The sequence below is a fragment of the Typopeltis vanoorti genome, chromosome 9, assembly GCF_054136105.1.
Source record: "Typopeltis vanoorti isolate ZY-2024b chromosome 9, IOZ_Tvanoo_1.0, whole genome shotgun sequence".
NCBI classification, from domain to species: Eukaryota; Metazoa; Arthropoda; class Arachnida; order Uropygi; family Thelyphonidae; genus Typopeltis; species Typopeltis vanoorti.
The window spans coordinates 7399244-7405243 of record NC_143557.1 but is presented as its reverse complement, the minus strand read 5'-3'; the positions used below and the strand labels follow the sequence as shown (position 1 = coordinate 7405243).

General features: G+C 41.5%; 1 protein-coding gene across 1 annotated transcript in view; it reads left to right on the top strand.

The window, feature by feature from the left end:
• Positions 1-436: 436 nt before the first annotated feature.
• The window catches only part of LOC150102870 (uncharacterized), a 96435-nt gene continuing 90871 nt past the window's right edge, over positions 437-6000 (top strand). The window contains exon 1 of the mRNA XM_090397456.1: positions 437-605. The gene's annotated coding sequence lies outside the window, so the exon portion shown is untranslated. The remainder of the gene's footprint in view (positions 606-6000) is intronic.

Genomic DNA, 6000 nt, shown 5'->3' with positions numbered 1-6000 from the left:
GTGCAGGTTTTTGTAAATGGTGCACGCCGAGGTCTGATCTGCGTCCGTGTTTACCAGACGGCTGATGTCCGCCATATTTCAAAACAAGCGAGGCGACCAGTTTGTCTGAAGTTCAGCAGCTGTTTACAATGTACGGAGGTAACTTTTCAACGCCAAGCAAGTCGCAACCGAAAGGGGTAGGAACGAGGGCACATACACGAGTACTCTCGTGGCAACCACGTACAGCTGCTCGGCGTTTAACGACGACAGTGCCGCTGTAATTATTTGCGCTACTTGGCACACTGGCACAGGAGGAAATGTGATAAAACGCCTCTCTCTCTCTCTCTCTCGCTCGCTCGCTGGCGCACCCGCTCGCTGCAAGTACGAGAGAGAGAGAGAGAGAGAGAGAGAGAATGTGTGTCTGAGTGTGTACACCGAGGCGTCGAGTCCTTGTGGTTGCGCGAACCGACGAACACGCGTGTGCAGCAGCAAGTTTGTTGGAGTGTTCTAGACGAAGCGATGTCGTTCTACTTTTCAGACAAAACACGCGGCTCCAGCGATACCAACTGCAGGCACGTACTCGAAGGTCCTTCAAGTTTTTGCAGTGCACAGAGCGAAGCAGGGAGGTACTGTGTTTTCGATAGTTAGAAATTACGGCGAAATAATTTGATGTAGGATTTAATTTTTTGGTTTTAATTTTTATTTTTACGTTTCTTTACGTGATTGGTATTTCGACAACAAAAGGGCAACTTGAAGCAACGGCGTGCTTCCCTTCACTTTTGGAACATCCTCCTTGCCAACATCGAGTTCTGTTACAATACAAAGCAAAGATCGAGATGCGCAGATAGCTCTTCCTGTTATGGCTTTCCACAACATTTAGAAAGCCAACATTTTTTTCTCTAATTACTAAGGTGAAAAAAGTCATAATGACTTGGTAGGTTATGTAATGGCAGCATAACCGTGAGCAGCGTAATTAATTAGATTAGAATTTTTAACTTCGGTTCGCTGTTGTAGCCGCGCCCTGAATGCAGTTTGAGTGAAACTGCACTGCGCCGCAACAAATTCGACTCGCTGACATCATTCTGCGAATGTTTTACCACCGCTTCCTGCCAGAATGAGTGAAAAGCGAAGTAATCTCCAGTCGTTGTGTTTGTGCTTGAGTTTCACAATTCGTGAATGAACGATAGAATGTAGTTTAAAAACTTTCGTTTTTAAACGTGAATGCCCTTTTTTTTAATGGCGTACTTGACAGTTTAACTTCGTTAAACATAAAGCGAACAAGCACTTGCTCATATATAAAGACGAATGTTGTTGTTGTCCGTTCGACGGATAACAAAAATAAAAGGAATTAAAGATATTCGTTCAGAGAAATAATGATTTTGATTTTCGAAATTGGATTTTATTTAAAAATATTTGCATTGTGAGGTAGTTTTATTCCCTACTTGAAAGCGCATGCGTGTTTGAGGTAGTACAACTTCCTTTTTATCTTAGTAATTTTTAACATATATTTTTCTTTAATCCACGAATATTAAGAAAGAGGAGTCGCTTTCTGCATTTCACATACGCGCTTACGATTCCCACCTCTGTGTAGGGTTACAGTGCTGCTCAGCGACAGACGCTGCTGCTGCATTCCACCAAATCGTCTTCAGCATTCCGAGGACAAGATGAAAATAGAACTAATACGTTCTGTTCGTGGATTGCTTTAATTATTAGTGAAATAAATAAATTTCGCTATTTATTTAACGCACATTTCACTGGCTTATTAACAGAACCGAGGTTTTTTTTTTTTTTTTTTAAAGATATTACAGATAGTGACGGATAATTATTGAAATTGATTGCAGAACCGTAACAAAGGGCGATATGCCGCTGAATTAATAGGCACTTGCCGAGTACTATTTTAACTGTTTTACGGCACTGCTCACACATTGAACACGCACGTTAGACTTGTATAGAATATTTTGAAAGGCGGAACAATTGTTGTCAAGTTCGATGGAGTTCGTGTTCTCAAAGTGTGGTGATGTGTTGATTCTTTTCCCTGCTTGTCTCTTAATACGAATCGAGCCGCTCGAATATAACACAATTTTGTCCTTTTTCAAGCGAGTTTGAGTCCAGCATTCGAAATGCAGTCGATGGAATATGAAATCGGTTGGGAATTTCGTATTCCTTAAATTTAATGTTGTTAATCACAGCAGAAGACCTCTTTGGAACGAATTCAGATATTTAATTAAACGCAATCTGATTGGCTGAATTTCATTTCAAGGATTCGTTTCTCCCAGAGGAGTGTTCCGCAGATATTTGCGTTGAAGTTAAATCCTGGCGCTCGTGATGTGCAGCGAAGATGCGCAGAAATGAATGCAAAACAACACCGACTCAATGTCGTTTTGCGGTCTGTCCTTCCGCCGAAGGTAAAATACGAGTTCATTTCCCGACACTTGACGGACGTGAAAATTACTGAAACGGATGAAGATGCTCGGATGGCACCGAACAATGTTCGTATTGTGCTCGCTGCAGAAAGTGCTTTCCAACTGTTACGATGGCATTAATATGCTCGAGAACTTGACTCATCCTTTGTACCATTTTTGTTCAAATAAGACGAAGAGAAGTTCTTTTACGAATCTTAATCTTGAGTTCGTAATACGGCAAACATTGACTTAAAAACAAAAGTAAATGAAAAAACTTCCTTTTGGTTTTGATACTCAAACGAAGATCGCAGATTAGAGACAAGTACTGCGATTATCTCTTTTGCTCGGCACAGCAACGTGTTCCCGTCTTTCACTTTAAAAATCAAGACCAAACCGACCCTCACCTGCGACACAAATATTCATTTACTGCCGATCATGTGTGCGGGTGATGCTACGTAATGTCGTGCCACATTCATTTTTTGAGATAAGAGTTAGATCATCTGGAAACCACCCTGTTCTATACACTGAACATGGGCCTTTCCGAGCCACTTCGGGCCTCCAGTAACCAGGAGTGTTCTTACAACAAGCAGCGCAATTCATTTCCCACGTAAACAGACATCCGTGTCCAGCGGGATTTTGAACTCGAGGCGTGTTGGGGGGAGAGCAGGTTTGCAAACCACTCTGCTAGTGTGGCAGGCTATTGATAGCTTGGCAGTTGCACGAGATATGCATTCCCCTCCAAAAAATCTTCATCTAACAATTCGTCCATCTTAATCCACAATAATCCCTTCCCGTCTTTAAAAACGCTGAGACCGATCAATTTATCGATAATCTTACTTGAAGTCGTGCTCAGCATTTGCCATCCGAATTTAAATCGTATATAAACTGCTTTATTGGTCAAAGGGCTCTTTTCTTTTCATTGTCGTGGTCATTTCGGTGGAGATGACCACAACAGTCTGCTCCCTTTGATTCGGACACAAAACAGAATAATCAGAGTTGCAGCCATTACTAATTTCTTCGCCTATTCAACGAGTGACCTCTTTGCCATTCTTAACATTCCGCCATTACAGACACTCCATCTATTTAACTGAATACCTTACATAATAAAAGAAAGAACGTTCTGGATTTTTCTGTCTATAACATACAGTTTTCGCTGTGGCTGGAACAGTTCCGAAGGGAGACAAAGAAATTTTCCCCGAATCATTCGCGTAGCTGCTTGTTGCTAAATACTCGAGAGAGAGATCGAGTCTGTGACATCGGATTGCGCTTTTAGAAGAGGATCGAGAGACTTCCTCGTGGCATGGCACCGAATAATGTCGACTTTTATTTTAAACTCGCTCTAATCGTTATGTCTCAGTTATTTTCCGTGGGTATTGGTGTGCCATCGTAGACGCAGTCATTTAGTTTTTTTAGTGACCGGGATCGCCTTCATTTGTATTTTTATAGTAACCAGTATGGCTACGGTTACACACATTGGGCAGTTCTTTCTCATCTATTTCCATTTTCTGTTCTTTATTCTCAAGTATATCGATCTCTACTCGGAAAATATTGCAGGATAATTATTCAAATTAAGTGGGTATTGAATCCAACATTATTTCATAGCCGAATATAGAAACTACAAGAGTTCCATGCGGAATATAGAGTTTCTCTGAAACTCTTGTAGTTTCTCTATTCGGTTATGAAATAATGTTGGATTCAATATCCACTTAATTTGAATAATTTTGCATTGCCGAAGTGGAGCCTTTTGGCTCTCTTTTCAGTAATTTTTGGTGCCTTTTGTAATGTGACACCTTTTTTATTAACTCATATCGTAAAGTACAAGTTCTGTATCGCTTCATCCTGAGTATTTTTGGTCTAGTTCCCACTGACGAGACCTCAAAAAGGTCGAAACCGGTGCGGCTCTGGCTCTGATTTGAGAGGCTCTGCCTGGGGGTTGGTTTTTGCCTATCACTGAGTGGGGCAACCGCTGAGATTATGGCACTGCTTGGTGGTGGTGTGTGCCTGCCACTGGGTAGAGCCAATGCTGAGAAGTTCTTCTCGGTGATGGGGTGAGCCTGTCACTGAGCGGAACAACGCTGAGTTGGGCGATCTTTCGGGATTGTCTTATTTTTAGAGCCCGCTTCACCTATACAAAGGTCGAAACCGGTCTGGGTAGTGACCTCCTCCCATAATGTATAACATCATACATCTCCTAGGAGATGTGTTTTACTTTATGGGAAATTACTAAGGACAGTGATCGGAGCTTGCTCCACCATTACTGCGAGTTGCCCATCATGAAAGGTTGGCGTACGCTTGTATCCGCCGAAACTCTTGTAGTTTCTCTATTCGGTTATGAAATAATGTTGGATTCAATATCCACTTAATTTGAATAACTTTGCATTGCCGAAGTGAAGTCTTTTGGCTCTCTTTTTCAGTAATTGTAGGATATTTTTATAACATGTATAGTATTACTTTTTACTATCTATTATTAGCACTCTTGTACCGTTCTAAATACTGGTTGCATTTGTTTTATTATATTTTCATTAGTACTACCTTATATAATGTTAATACATTTTCAAAAAAAAAAAAAAAAAAAATCTTCACGATGAGAACTCTCCCCCGCCCACGAATTCCAAAGTGGCCTAGCTCTAAAATACTGTTATCGCATTACTTCCCGAAATGCTCGAAGCTATCCAGAAGTGGGCAATCCGCTTAACTCCTTTCTCCCAAACTAGCTTCAGTCCTCTTCCCTAGACACCCTCATTTCCGTCCTTTGGTTTTTCCCAAGGTATTCCAAATGAATAAGCCATCGTAATTCTTATGCTTTTTTCTAAGAACAAGATCGGCTGCTGTTCAACATCAGTTTCTTTGCTTGATACCGACAGTCTCTCTTTCTTTTGTTTCCCTCTCTCTGCTCTGCTCTTTGGAACATCCGTCCTTCCATACGCAATGTGGACTACCAGCTCCACTGTTTAAGAAATACGTCATCAGATTCCTGATTCTTATCTTGGCGCTATTTACGATACTGCTGTGGTTTTGGGACGACTCGCGAGTGCAATTTTTTTTCTTTTATACGAACTCTTTCTCATTTTCATCTTTGCTTTGTCATCCTCAATGCAAGCTTCCCCGTGTGTGTGTGTGTGTGTGTTAGCCCGAAAGATGAATTTATTTCCTTTAGCCGAAGGATTTCTCGTGTGTCACTGTACCAGCTGATCCAAAAGGGTCACTGATATTTTTTCTCCTTCCCTCTAATTCTGTCTTTTTCGCTGAATTTTTGTGAAACTAAACACAAGGAATGGTGGACTGATTTCAGTGTGTCGAATTAGTCATCAATCGGAGTATTAGGAGCCCGATATCTTTGAAAATCGTTAAAGGAAAACCAAACCCTGTCCCTCAAGCACTCCTTTTGGCTCGGACTACTGTGAGCGCATTGTATTAGCATGAACTTCGCCTTGGGCAGTGAACAAAGGTCTAAAACATTTAGTTAAAAGGAAGGAAGGAAGGATGGAGGGAACAGGATAACCAGTGGGGATGTTTTAAAACGGTTTCCTGCTCTGTATTTAGGAAACTACGCAACGCGCATGCACTGCAGGAGAGGAAAATTGCATGCATTCTGTACTCACTTGCGATTCCCCGCATC